This window comes from Canis lupus, chromosome 22 (genome assembly GCF_048164855.1).
Source record: "Canis lupus baileyi chromosome 22, mCanLup2.hap1, whole genome shotgun sequence".
Classification (NCBI taxonomy): domain Eukaryota; kingdom Metazoa; phylum Chordata; class Mammalia; order Carnivora; family Canidae; genus Canis; species Canis lupus.
In genome coordinates, this window is record NC_132859.1 from 32,115,505 (window position 1) to 32,130,932 (window position 15,428).

The 15,428-nt window shown below is 38.9% G+C and overlaps 1 protein-coding gene and 1 long non-coding RNA gene across 7 annotated transcripts in view; one reads left to right on the top strand and one right to left on the bottom strand.

The window, feature by feature from the left end:
* Positions 1–15,428, top strand: part of UBE2E2 (ubiquitin conjugating enzyme E2 E2) — a 471,670-nt gene that overhangs the window by 83,722 nt on the left and 372,520 nt on the right. For 2 of the 4 annotated variants that reach the window (XM_072792951.1, XM_072792954.1), the window contains exon 2: positions 10,872–10,955. The exons of 1 other annotated variant lie outside the window; for it this stretch is intronic. The gene's annotated coding sequence lies outside the window, so the exon portion shown is untranslated. Of the gene's footprint in view, positions 1–1,620; positions 1,734–10,871; positions 10,956–15,428 lie in introns of all 4 variants that reach the window. One more of the 4 variants, XM_072792953.1, reaches the window with a different exon arrangement.
* Positions 1–15,428, bottom strand: part of LOC140614114 (uncharacterized) — a 79,123-nt gene that overhangs the window by 60,559 nt on the left and 3,136 nt on the right. The gene's annotated exons all lie outside the window — the stretch shown is intronic.

The window sequence follows — 15,428 nt, forward strand, 5'->3', positions numbered from 1 at the left end:
TGTTAAAGAGGGTCATTTCAGGCTAATACCTCATTCCCAAGTAGTACTCTGTTGTATTTCAAAACTTAAAAATCAAGAGAGCCCCACAAGAGGAGAAACACCATAAGTACTTGGATATTAAGCAACTCCCTCTTTTATGGGGGACAATTTGAAGGCATAACCCTAGCTGTATAATAATAAACAAAATGAAAGGTAGCCCACATTAACCATACTTGAATGTTGATGCTCATGTGTAGGTGGGAAATGTGGCTATTAGGCAAGCACATGAGCTTTATTAACCTGTTGTAAATAGGCTTTTTTTCTCCATCTTTTTCTTAGAGTCTCCTATAACTTTATTGATCTCATCTACAAGTATTATACTAAACACATTTCTATGCAAAGGCTAAGGAATAAGGTTTATTCTCTTTTACTACATGACCATTTTGAAGAAATGCCTTAGGTATGCTATCAAGAAGCAGCTGATCTCATACTTGAAAAATCTTTCACTCATAAATGAAAACCATGTAGTATGTATGTAATAAGCGCATAATTTTCTAAGTGTCCAAATGACATATATATATATATATATATATATATATATATATATATATGTGTTAAAAACATGGTTTTTAAAAAAAACTCATAGACAATTTAGAAAACTTTTGCAAAGACTGCTCTATGGGGCCATCAGGCTAGAAAATATAATGAACTATTATATTTTTTGTTTATATTGCTCCATAAAGTGTGGAAATCATGGATATATTTATATTTGCTTATGTATGTACAGTGTAATAGTATTCAGGGATTTTTAAAAAAATATTTTATTTATTTATTCATGGAAGACACACAGAAAGAGAGGCCAAGACACAGGCCGAGGGAGAAGCAGGCTCCATGCAGGGAGCCCGATGTGGAACTGGATCCCAGGATCCCAGGATCACACCCTGAGCCAAAGGCAGATGCTCAACCACTGAGCCACCCAGGTGTCCCAGTACTCAGGAATTTTAAAAGAAAGATTATGGGACATGTGGGGGGCTTAGTGGTTGAGCATCTGACTTTGGCTCAGGGCATAATCCCAGGGTACGGGGATAGAGTCCCACATCCGGCTTCTTGCATGGAGCCTGCTTCTCCCCTGGCCTGTGTCTCTGCCTCTCTTCCTGAGTGTCTTTCATGAATAAATAAATAAAATCTTGAAAAAGAAAAGAAAGAGGGCAGCCTGGGTGGCTTAGCGGTTTAGCACCGCCTTTGGCCCAGGGCGTGATCCTGGAGACCCAGGATCGAGTCCCACCTTGGGCTCCCTGCATGGAGCCTACTTCTCCCTCTGCCTGTGTCTCTGCCTCTCTCTCTCTCTCTCTCTCTTTCTGTCATGAATAAATAAATAAAATATTAAAAAATTAAAAAAAAAAGAAAAGAAAGATTACAATCTAACTTGGAAGGTATACAGAATTATTTATAATTTGTGGAGAATTAAAATATTTGTTCAACTTGCTCAACATTCTATTGTTAGAATATTTGCCTTGTTTCTAAATACCTTATGGTTAAATATATAAGTTACTATGAATCACAAAAAACTTCTAATCACTAAAAAACTGCAGTGAGTTTAGGCAATTTGGCTCTGTTATAACCCAAATTTCTTATCTTCAGAAAGGAAAGACACAATGTCTTATCGCCTGCATTTTATCTGATTTTGATTGGGAATTCAAGCTATGTTTCTTATTCTGTTGAAGACATAGTGAAACCAGACAAAGGATCTCAAGGTAAAGAACAGGAAACGGGTATTGATTTCCTTTATCCACCTCAGTCTCTTCGTATCTTTTTGTATTGTACTATGATGGATTAGGTGGACAGGCCAGCAAATGTTTCACATTTGCTACCGATTTGATGGGCTTTGGGAAAAAAGGATTTGAGGCATAGACTAGTAGAGTCTTTAAAACCAGATCTGGGTCAGGGTGATAAGTAGCAAAGCATATGTTCCCTATATCAGAAGGCTCTAAATCTCCTACTTAATATCTTAGCTCTCTCCTACTGTGTGCACAAGTGTGTAAGCACACACATACACATACACACCCCTCACTGAAATAAATACAGATGTTTTCTTTTTTTTAAGATTTTATTTATTTACTGATGAGAGACACAGACAGAGGCAGAGACAGAGACAGAAGGAGAAGCAGGCTCCTCACAGGGAGCCTGATGCGGGACTCAATTCTCAGAATTGGGAATTGATGAGGCCCTGAACTGAAGGCAGACGCTCAACCACTGAGCCACCCAGGCATCCCTAAGATTGTATTTATTTACGTGTGAGAGAGAGAGCACGAGATGGGGAAGGGCAGAGGGAGCGGGAGACACAGACTTCCTGCTGAGTAGGGAGCCCAATGGAAGGCTCCATCCCAGGACCTGAGATCATGACCCAAGCCAAAGGCAGATGCTTAATGGACTAGGCCACCTGGATGCCTCTGATGCTTTTCTTAATGTAAGATTTCTTTTGATCACTTCTGTGTTTCTTTTCTCTGGAAAAGAAAATATGATCATCAAATTATGCTTACTTATTCTCACCTATAACCTTCCTGGTCAGTTTTTCTCAAATGTAGTCTGTAAAGACAATGTACCCAAACCATATAGGATAAAATGAAGATCCTGAAGGAACTGAAGCAGAGTCTCAGGGATGGGGCTCAGGAACCTGCATTTCCCCACAAGAGTCTTGTACACATTTATGTTTGAAAATCATGGGTACAGCTTGTTACATGGGACTTAAATGCTAAATTAAATAAATGAGCATACAGACCTTCCAAGAGCTGTCTGACAGCAGTAAAGAAGAAAAATAATGCAAGATTAAGTCAAAGGAGTACACAAGCTTCCCTGGCCTCTGGAACACCCCAGCCCACTCCTCCTTGCTTCTTTAAGGGCTTTGTCATTCTTCTTTCTCAGCAGTAAATTATTTACAACATAATTAAGCAGTCTTTGTCTGAATGTTTCCAGTCCCTCACCCTATCCCACTCAACTGTTCTATTTTCTCCTGAAATTCTTTGTCACTCCTTTTAGGAGAGTGACATTCAACAAATTGAAAAACTAAAGACAAAATAATTCTAGTAGAAATGTAACAAAGAGTGAATGGCTTTGTACCAGAGAGCATCTAGACAGTTATGCAGCAGGAAGTCTATTCTAGCCTCCCTCCATTCCTATCCATCCCCTACTCCCCAGGATCCCTTTCCTTGCAGCCATCAGTCACCTGAAGGATTTCACCAAAGTAGCAGGTCACTCAAACTTCCTTCTGGAACAGTGTGTCTCAGGAACCATATCTTCTTCCCATAAAAACTGTTCTGCTTTGGGCACCTGGGTGGCTCAGTGGTTGAGCGTCTGCCTTTGGCTCAGGTCATGATGGGGTCTTGGAATCAAGTTCCGCATTAGGCTCCTAACAGGGAGCCCTCTGCCTATGTCTCCTCCTCTCTCTGTGTATCTCTCATGAATAAATAAATAAAATCTTTAAAAAAAATTGTTCTGTCTTCTAAATGAATGAAATAAACAATAAATCAATCTTCAAGAAAAGTTTCTATTTCAATATTCTTCACTATGTATATAGTTTTTCTTTTTAGATCAACTTTTTCTGAAGTAGAATAAAAGTCAGCTATCTTAAGTGCACAGTGAAAAGGGTTTTAATAATCAATATACACCTGTGCAAATATCTCCATGCTCACACTATATAACACTACCCCTCACCCTAAGATATTCTCCTGCCCCTTTGCAGTTAATCTCATCCTACACCTGACCTCCCAGCCCCAGGCACCCACTGATCTGCTTTGCATCATTGGAGATGAGTTTTACCTGCTCAAGGTTCATATAGATAGAATCATACAGTGGGTACTTTTTGTGTCTGACTTTTTCTCTGTCAGCAAAATGCTTCTGAGGTCCATTCATGTTGTTGTATGGATGGATATACCTTTTTTTTTAATCCATTCTCATGTGGATGGACGTTTGGGTTATTTCCATGTTAGAATTATTATGAGCAAAGCTGCTAATACCATTGTATACAATTCTTTCTTGGACATAGATTGTGATTTCTCTTGAGTAAATACTTTGGAGCAGAATATATGTGTCATATGGTAAGTTTACATTTGGCTTTATAAAAAACTGCCAATCAGTTGTCAACAGTGATGGTATAAGTTATTGAATCACTATATTATACACCTGAAACTAATATAACAGTGTGTTAACTATACTGGAATTAAAATACAATAAAATAAAATAAAAATAAAGTGACCATATTATTCTACATTGCTACCAGCATATTGAAAACAACAGAGTTCCAGTTTTTCCCACATCTTCATGTACACTTGGTATTGTCAACCTTTTCACTTTTAGCCATCTGTTAAGGTGTGTAGTGATATCTCATTGTGATTTTAGTTTGCATTTCTCTGATGACTAATGATGATGAGCACCTTTTCACATGTTTTTTAGTCCCACTCATACAGGTTTTTTTCTAAACTTCCTATTAAAATCTTTTGCCCATTTTTTTAAAGATTTTATTTATTTATTCATGAGAGACAGAGAGAGATTGAGAGGCAGAGACACAAGCAGAGAGAGAGAAGCAGGCTCCCCACAAGGAGCCTGACACAGGACTCCATCCTTGACCCTGGGATCATGCCCTGAGCAGAAAGCAGATGCTCAACCACTGAGCCACCCGGGCATCTCTCTTTTGCCCATTTAAAATAGGTTATTTATCTTATCACACACACAATACTTCTGATACTGGACTCAAAGACTGATTTTTTTTTTTTCCAAAGACCAATTTTGATGGTAGGTATCAGACATAGTGGTAAAGGGTAGGGTTTTGTTAATTTAAGTGCTCACTCAAACAAGATTCTTTGCAGAATCTTTGTCTATACATCATCTCTCTCCTCCAGTCCTCAATTCTGTTTCTACAACTTTTTCTAGATAAGCAGTATCTGGAGACTTATTTTCCTCTGGCTCTCAAGTGATTTGCAAAAGCAATGACCGAGAGGGTAGGTTTTACCTGAGTAGGTTTAAATTTTATATAAATTTATACCCATTTGCTCCTTGGAAGACTAATTCATTTTAGAGTATTTCAACAAAATCCTGAGATGACTTAAAACCCAAAAGAAGGAAGAGAAACTAGACTCATCCCAGTAGGAGTAACACTTGACAAACAGATTATTTTATTTCAAGGAAGAAAATTAGTTGCCTCCAAGACAAATGGAAGAAGTGAAACTTAACAACTTTTGGCTTTGAACTTCAGGAAGCCCTAAAAATTCCTGAAAGTACATAAATGAAAAAGAAAAAATGAAAATGTAGTCGATTAATAGAATAAAAGACAAAAACCACAGGATCATCTCAAAAGATGCAGAAAAAACACATGATCATTTCAATAGACACAGAAAAAGCGTTTGAAAAAATCCAACATTTATTGATAATAAAAACTCTCAAACTAAGAATAGAAGATAGCTTCCTCAACCTGATAAAGGGCATCTATAAAAAACCCACAGCTAACATCATACTTAATGCCTGAAATATTGAATGCTTTCCTTCTAAGATTAGGAACAAGGCAAAGATGTCTGCTTTCACCAATTTTATTCAACTTCACACTGGAGATTCTACAGCTAGTGCAATAAAAAAAAAAAAAATTCTTTTTAAATTAAGGGCAACTAGAAGGGAAAAAAAGGAAGTAAAACTGCCTTTAATCACAGATGACATGATCCTATATGGAAATCCAAAGGAATCCACAAAAAAATTTCCAGAAGTAATAAAGAACTTTAGCAAGCTTACAAAAACAATATACAAAAAAAAAAAAAAACAACAATATACATATATGTTAACCATATATATATATATATGTCTATATATATATATATATATACTAACAATAAAAAATCAGAAATTAAAAGAATGATTCCCTCACAAAAACAACAAAGAGAATAAAATACTTAGGAATAAATTTAATGGAAGAAATATAAGACTTGCATGCTGAAAACTAGGAAACATCATTGAAAAAAATTGAAGAAGACCTAAGTAAATGGAAAGACATGTCATGATCCTGGACTGGGAGGCTAAGTATTGTCAAGATGGCCACTCTCCTCATATTGAACTATAAATTCAATGTAATCCCTATCAAAATCCCACCAGCAAGGCTGGAAAAATGATTATCCTTGCTAGCTTACTTCTAACTATTATTGGGGCCCAAGGCAAAAGGTACAAATGGGAAGTCCCAGCCACAGCCTGCCTCCCGGGGTCTACCTTATACCATGAGGGGCTTTACAGGCAGGAGGGAGAGGGGAGGTACATGACAGAAATACAGTGCCCTTTCAGAAAGAGCCATTTGGGCAGATAATTCCACAGTTCTGTTTACTAGAAGCATAGCCTAGAAGCAGAGGCATGGGGTCCAGATGGACACACTCCCTTGGCTGCATTGACTTATTCAGAAGTGGACCAGAGCTGTTCTTTAAAACAATGCTTCTCGGAACTTTCATATGCAAACAAGTCACTAGGATCTTGTTACAATGTAGATTTAGTAGGTCTCAGATAAGGTGTGATGGTCTGCATTTCTAACAAGTTTCCAGGTAAGGCTCTGCTGCTGCTGGTCTGTGGACCACACTTTGAGTAGCAAAGCTGTAAATCAGTGGCCTGAGATCAGGGGCCTTACTGAGCTGGCTCTATGGGCCGAACTCAACTGTGGGTTGGGAGTAACATCTATGGGAGTGAAAGGTTGCTTCAGCACCATCAAACCTTTGTCACCTATATGATGATTGACAGTGAGCTAGTAGTGTTTGCAGTACTGGCTCTTGAGGAGCTCATAGTATAATGACAAGTTAGATATCAACAAGTGTATTGGATAAAGAGAAATAATAGACAAATATATGAGTCATACACGTGACACAGTAAAAGCGAGTGATGTCTAAGCAGAACACTGAGGATGTGCTGGGCTTCATAGAGAACAACCAAAGAAAGGGGATTCCAAGCTAAGGAGTTGATGTATCTGTAGAAGACTATATTTTCCAAAAATAACTGCAGTAATCTCTCTAGTCTCATAAAACCTTCTAGAAACTTGTCACTCCCCTATGAAGAGGTGAAGTTAAATTGAATCGAGTCCCACGTCAGTCTCCCTGCATGGAGCCTGCTTCTCCATCTGTCTGTGTCTCTGCTTCTCTCTCTCTGTGTCTCTCATGAATAAATAAACAAAATATTTTTTAAAAAAATTAAAAAAAAAAAAAACAACATGACAAGAGCATGTTTATATATAACTCAGCTATTAGAAATAAAAACAGGGCAGCTCCGGTGGCGCAGCGGTTTAGCGCTGCCTGCAGCCCGGGGTGTGATCCTGGAGACCCGGGATCAAGTCCCACATCGAGCTCCCTGCATGGAGCCTGCTTCTCCCTCTGCCTGTGTCTCTGCCTCTCCCTCTCTCTCTCTCTCTCTCTCTCTCTCTGTGTCTCTCTATGAATAAATAAATAAAATATTTTTAAAAAAAGAAATAAAAACATAAAATGTTGGGAATGTTGAATTTGTGGCAGAAAGGAAGAAAAGTTTAGTAAACAAACCATTAATAGTATAAATGTAATGAAGTTGTATTGTGTAGTCAACCATGTTTGGATTAATTATTATTCATGTCTCTATCAGAAAATATTCTAGATATAAATGTAAATGTATTTATTTAACAAAGTTTTCTTGCATAAAAAAAGTAAATAAAAGTAAAAGTAAATTCTGATTGAAAAGAAAATATTAATAATTTGTTGTTGTGTGCTCTGTAGATGAAGCCAAAGTTGACAATTTCCAAAAGAAATCCATTTGTAGTTTTTACTATCAAAATGAAAGCATAATATAATCTCAAGAGCAATTGAAAAACTAACCTAACTTCTATGGGGGTAAATTCCCCTATTATTGGGATAAAAGTATATAATTCTGACCTGTAATCAATACCTTCATTTTTTCCCCCCAAAAACCACATCTCTAGAAAACCAAGAGTTTCTGGAAGAGGCAAATTTATTCTTAAATGCTGACAACCTTATTTTCTAGAGGCCTGAGAAATGGTGGGTGTACACTAATTTGAGAGAGAAAGATTTAGAATGTGCTGAATAGCTATGCCAGGATTATTTCCTAAGCTGTGAGTCTCCTGAAAAAAAATTTTTTTTTATTCGTTTGACCCTAATATAATGTTTAGTTAAAAAGCAGTATCTCCATGCAGCGTGGGAATTTATATTACATTTAGGAGTTCAGAATCAGAGGTTCCCTGGCTGGAGATAGCAGGTGACATACAGCTTCCTTCTTTTCTTGGCTAAGCTGACTCCTCCTAGAATATTGTGTTCAGTTCCTGATACTATATTTTAAGAGAAACATAGACAAATCCAAGTGCATTTAGAAGAGAATGATTTAAATGGGGGAGGGAACACTAATCTGTGCTGGATGAGGGACAAAGGAAGAAAAGGGGGAAGTTTACTTGAGGGAGGAGACAACTCACAGGGCATGTTAGACATTTTTAAATAATGAAAAAAGCTTTCTTGTAAAAGAGCTGTTGGTATTATTGGATGCCCCAAAAGCATAATGGGAAAAGGATCAGGGGGGAATGTGGGAGGTTAAGAAGATCAAAACTGTCCCAAAGAGGGAGTCACTTTTTGGGGAAGTGTAAACTTTTTGAAGATTTCATCACTGGAGATCTTCAAGAACATCATTTTGAAAGAGTTCTAAATCTCTAAATCGGATAGTAGTTGAGTTAGACATCCTGCCAAATCCTTTCCACTATTGCCAAGAGGTTTGAACTCCTTTCAGAGTCCCCGGTACCATCTCCTCTGGGAGTCACCAGGTGTCCTCCACATGTGCTTGTAACACAGTCCTTTCTTTCCTGCCAATGCCTTCCTGGGCCAGACTTGCACCTCTGTGGCAGAGCCACCGAACTGCTGGTTCCCACACCTTTCCACTGCCACTGTACTGTCAACTCCCTCAACATGGCAATGGCTGATTGCCTCCCTTTGTTGCATTATACTGTGCAGTTGTTGGCAATCCAGAACTCCATAATGTCAAATGTATTTTATTGGCAAATAAATAGCTTTTTAGTTCTTAGTCATGGGTATTTTCCCCACCTTGGACTCAACTAACAGTCTACAGGAGCTTGAGCTGGAATAATCAAGGAGCGACAGATTTTATGTCTTGCTTACAATCGCTTTTATCCAAAGTGATGCGTTCATTGTCCTTAAGTAAATATTTTAGGTCTCCAATCTTCTTTCTTTCGGTCTATTCTTCTCAGGACACTCCTTGGTCCCTCATTTAAATATCCCCTCCCCAAAGGCATACGTTATCTTCTTCCCTTTCATTATCTGCCCCTACCCTACAAGATTCCATGATTGAGGAGTGAGAACAAAAAATGGGGAAAATAAAGATAACAGATGAAAAAAGATTTCATAGAACAGGAAGGGAAAAAAAGAATGTGGTGTGGATGGCTTAATTAAAAATTTTAAGTGAATTAAAAAAAATTCAAGATGAGGTTTATACACTAGTGTAACCGAAAGAAGTACTTATGTAATTTGGTGGTAACAATGCAATTGGTCATCCTCCACAAGATTGCACTGATGAAAGCCTAGCCTATATATCAGGAAAAAATACCCAGCAGCTTGCTGGAAGTATTTGCAAAACACTTTTTATTACTCATTCAATGCTAATTATACATTTTGAGAGTCAAACTAAGAATAAATTATGTATACACTATATAAAGATATTTACACACACACCATGTGTATCAATTGATATTCTCTAATTCATGAGTTAAGAAGCAGCTTGTTGTGAATGTCCTTGGCAAAGTTAGGCTGAGGGTAGATAGAGGAGACAGCATATGTTTGCCCTTTACTCTGAACAAGTGGAAAGATAACTCTATTTAGCTCTGCCATCTGAACCTTCCTCAGTGGCACCTAATTCCTTAGGAATGCAGTTTGGAACAACTTTGGGTGGGAGAGGGGTACAAAAGAAGCCAACTCTTTGAATTCTTATGTATTCTTCAGAGCATCCTTTGGTGGGGCCCTTTCTCTTACCTTTAAAAGGAGAGGAGGGGCACCTGGGTGGCCCAGTGGTTAAGTATCTGCCTTTGGCTCAGGCCGTGATCCCAGGATCCTGGCATCGAGTCCTACATCTGGCTCCCTGCAGGGAGCCTGCTTCTCCCTCTGCCTATGTCTCTGCCTCTCTCCCTGTGTCTCTCATGAATAAATAAATTAAAATCTTTAAAAAAAATTAGAGAGGAATGATGGGATTTAATAAGAAAGCCAATTCTCTATTCACAAATCTCCAAGGAACTCAGGTATTTGTTTTGATTCTTGAGGCCAGTCTAATGCATGTTGAGCACACCACAAGATTGAATATAGCAACTATTAAACAAATGCAAATGGAAGAACCAGGGGCATTGTATCAGCTATACTCAAAAGCCCAAAGCTTCCAACCTGGGTTAAAGTGGAGATGGTGAGCCATAGCACAAGTGAAGGAGGTCATCCAAGTTAGCAAGTCCAAGGCAGGTGGACAAACAGAAGTCTAGTATAAAACTATATTCTTGAATGTGTGCAAAGCAAGTCTGCAGCTATGGAGATACATGGCTTGGATCTCTCTTTAAGAAAGACTTACCTATCAGATGCAAGGAGTTTAGTTAGCTGACAGCTTCCAGCCTGTAAGTGGCCTTTAGGACTCATCTTACCTATTGAGCCAAGGACACGCTCTTCCTGGGCAATCTTAGCAAATGACTAAGCATGATGAAAGCATCAGGATCCGGCCATTTCTGCCCAATGTGGAACTGCTTTGCAGGCAGCGTTTGTGCTGGAGTTTTGTTAGGCTGGCCTCTAGGTTTTCCCTAGAGCTGCACTGCAGTCTGAGGCTCTTTCTACTCAATCTTCTCTCCTTCTTTTCTCCTTTCACAGGTGTCAAACAAACCTGCATAGTAGCTGAAGAATATCATTGCCTACTTCTGTTATTTTCCCCTATTTCTTTCACAGATTAAACAGGTAAGCCTCTTGCATTCTTAACTACACCTCTTGATGTCAGTTTTCTGGAAAACTCAGCTGATATGGGGGAAAGCCAGTGTTCCGAGACATAGCATGCTAGTAAGAGAAATGACCAATTGGCGGCCCTGACACTTGGCTTCTCTCATGATACTACCTTGGTTTGAATATTAATCCCAGAGAGCCCAAGGAAATTGTTTGCCTGCAGGGTACTTATAGTAAGTCCTGGTCAGTAGAAAAATATAACAGAATAGACAGAAAGTGAAAGGAGTGGAAGAATCTATTCTTTTCCATTCACAAGAATTGTGTCCTCCCATGAATATGTGAATATACCAAAAAAACTGTCATTGCGCATTTTAAATGGTGAATAGCCTGTGAGTTGTATCTTGATAGGGGTGTTATTTAAAAAACTGTGCATTTCCAAGTAGACAAAGGAATACCAAGATGACTATAGACGAAAATGAAAGCAATAAGGAAAAGACGGCAAATTATATCTTTTCTTCATTTGGGCCATATATAAAGAGATTTCACAGTTTTTCTTCATGGAATGTGCAGAGAGGGCCAGAGGGTTCATAAAGCTCTGGAAAATATTCATTAATATATTTTCTGAATGTAAAAGAAATAGTAAAGAGCTTATGCATTCTTTGAAAGGCTGTTAAAATGAATGACATGGAACAATTACATCTACCTCCCCAAATTCCATAATTTGGGGGAAATGGTGGTTAAAAAAGCAGTTATATTCATTCATTTGACCAACATTTAGGGGGTGCCTACTCTTTATTCTAAGCATGGTCTCTGCCCCTAAGCAGTTTAGGGCAACCTAGGGGGCATAGGCTTTTTTTTTTTTTTTTTTTTTTTTTAAGATTTTACCCATTTATTCATGAGAGAACAGAGAGAGAGGCAGAGACATATGAAGAGAGGGAGAAGCAGGCTCCCTACAAGAAGCCTGAGGGTGGGACTTGATCCCAGGACTCCGGGATCACGACCTAAGCCAAAGGAAGATGCTCAACCACTGAGTCACCCAGGTGCCCTCCGGGGGCATAGGCTTTTAAGCAGTATAGGATGCAGGGAGACTCTTAGCAAGAAAAAAAAAAAAAAGAAAAAGGGGCAAACTGAAGACCTCTTAGACTTGAGGGTGACATGACCTTAACAAAGCAGTAGTAGAAAGACTAGTAGCTCATACTTGTATGACAGTTGTTTTGTTTCAAGCTCCATTTAAGTTGCTTTATGTCTTAATTCATTTAATCTTCTCTCTTACCTGATGTAAGTATCAGCTATTAAAATAAGCCCCATTAGTAGACAAGGATCTGAGCCAATGAGATCATAAGGACCTTGTCCATGATCACAGCAAGGAAGAAGTGGAGCCAGGGTCATGAATCCAGACAGCCCACTTCCAAAGCATCTCTGTACTGCATAAGAAAGGCAAAATCAGGGCAAGGCTTTCTTTTGTTCTGTCTTTGTCTCCTTCAGAGGCTTTGCTAAGTTTCAAATATTTTTTACTTACTGTACTAATAGCAGTGTGATAACTTTAACAAAGAGAACCTTATCTATAATCACATTGCTCAACAAATCCCTGACTCTTAGATATCATTATTCTTTCCTTTGTTCTGATGGTAGACTGTTTCAGAGCAGACTCTTTCTATCTTACTCCTACGGTGTCTAAAGATGGCTCCTCTGAACCAACTTTCCTTTTTTCCATTCCTGGACTATGCTCTTTCTTGATACCCTTTATCCATATTTCAGCACCTACTTAAACCCCACTGTATTTCTGGGAAGTTGGAAGTAATAGTCCATTTCAGCAGTGAGTGGGACTCCTTGCCCTGCAGAAACTACCACAGCAGTGGCATCCTTGGTACGTAGAGGACTTGAGTAGGGAGCATCATTATCAGACAGCAGAGAACATGTGGATTAATTATCTATTGCTGCTTGAGAAATTATCCTCAAAACTTAGTGGCTAAAACAAAACAAACATTATTATCTCAAGGTTCAAGAGTGGTTTAGCTGGATATTTCTATCTCAGGGTCTTTCATGAGTTTGCACCACCTACCTTGAGGAAGGTTGCAGCATCTGAAGGCTTGACTAAGGTGGGGGAATCTCCTCCTGAGTTCGCTCATGTGCGTGTCAGTAGGAGACCTCACTTTCTAGCCACATAGGCCACTCCATAGGGCTATTTCCAACATGTCAGCCTGCTTCCCCCAGAGTGAATTATGAGAATGAGAGAACCAATAAGATGGAAGTCCCAATATCTTTTATAAAGTAATCTCAGAAGTGAGATACTATCACTTCTTATCATTTATTAGCCAGCCCTAGTATGATGCAGGAGGGAACTACACAACGTGTGAATACCAGGGGCAGGGATCACTGGGGCCAACTTAGAGGCTGACTACCATACTTGGGCAGGGACCAGGGTGGGAGGAGCAGCCAGACTTCTGTGTTTGCATCTTAGTTTATGTGAATGATGTAATGGCAGTTGAAAAGCAAGTATATTCATTCATTTGGTCAACATTTAGGGGGTGCCTACTCTTTGCACATTGCAAAACTGATGCTTTGCAATGTGAAATATATACAATTGGTACATGGCAGCCCAGGTGGCATTTGTCCTCAGTACTCTTCCATTACCTATTAGGAATTCATTTAGTTACTCATTCAACAAACTTTTTTTTTTTTAATTAAGTTTTAAATGTTAATTCCAGTATAGTTAACAGACAATGTTATATTAGTTTCAGGTGTATGATATAGTGATTCAATAATTCTATATATTACTCAGTGCTCATCATGATAGTGTGCTCTTAATTCCCATCACTTTTTTTTACCCTTCCTCTCACCTTCTGTCCCTCCTGTAACCATCTGTTGCATCAAACATTTTTTAAACACCTGGCACATGCTTCTGTTAGTACTTAGTAATGGGGTCCTAGAGTCTCAGTTCTAACAGAGCTTCAATTTTCCCACATCAGTGTTTTTCCTCTTAAGTATCCAAGACATTCAGAGTGACCACAGAGTGCCCTATAGCTCCTTTCAAGACAGACTGTAAGCAAAAGATTGTTGTCTTTCATTGCATTCTCACAGGGTCCTAATCTTTGGTAAACTTAAACTAATAATGATATTTCCTCCAGGGAGTATAATCCAAATATTTAACAATCCTTGACAATTGGGTGCCTAACAAGAATGGGAGCAGCCTAAACAAGAAGCAGCTCTACTAGTATGATGCATTTTGCTGAAATCCAGTCCAGTTACCCTCTGAGAGGTCTTTTCTAGCACACCTCTAGTCATGGTAGAAAACTAACTGTGACTCTACCTACTCATGAAGTTGTCCGTAACAAAAGTTATAAGAAGGGGCCCTAAAAAAATTCCTATTTGCCAATTCTAGGGGGGGAAATGTAGGCTATATATTAATGCTCAGAAACAAGAAGTGTAGGGAAGGAGTGAGTTCATGATGATGGATTGATGGACCAGAGCAGGAAATACAAGTTGGGTAAGCTATTTGTTATGGATACCAAGTTTGAATCTTAGGGGAGAGGACTTGAGAACATCAGGAGAGATCTGTTTGTAACACTGGGCTCAAGTTAATGTGTCCTGAATTTCATCAACTCGAGAGCCAAACTGCTGATTTCAAATCCCAGCTCTGCTACTCACTAGCTGTATGACTGTGGGAAAGTGACTTAATCTCTCTGCACTTCAGTGTTCTCATCTATGTAGTGGGGTTGATTGAACGAAACCAACCTTATGGGGTATTTGTGAGCTAGTATATGTAAAGTGCTTAAACTTTGCCTGGTACAAATCAAGAACACACTAAGCACTAATTCTTATTGAAGAAATTGAAACAATGTCATTAACAGAAAGAGGTCAGTTTCATTCACTGCACCAATATTTATTGGATATACATATAGCAATGAACCTCAACCAACAAAATCCTTGTTCCCAAGGTACTTGTATGTAGAGGAGGGAGGGTGGGAAGAGCAGGGGAGAAACAGAAGACTAAAACAAACAAGTAAAAAATATATTATTTTAGATTTATTATGATGGTCATGAAAAAAGTAAAGCAGAGTAAGGGTTATAGCAAGTGCTGGGGGAGAGAGGTAAAGGGAAGAATGTTCTAGAGATGGGAAATTGTTAAGTCATAAGTATTTACAGAAATGTTTGGTGTGTTCCATAATAGCAAGGTGGCTAGTGTGGCTGGAGGGAAATGAGAAGGGGGTGAATTTTTACAATGTGAGGTCAGAGGGGTCTTGGTTGAGGGTGGGGGGGGGGTAGATTACGGGCCATGCAGCCATTGTAAGAATTTTGGGTATTACTCTAGGATGGGAAGCCACGGAAGGTTTTGAGAAGAGGAAGACCTATATTTTAAAGGACAACTTAGACTATTGTGTGTTGGGATGGTGGGGGAATGGAGGGATAGTAGGTAAAGGAAGTAGCAAGATCAGGTAGGAGACTATAGTTGAGAGATGATGGCAGCTTGGACTAGGGTATGAGCTGTAG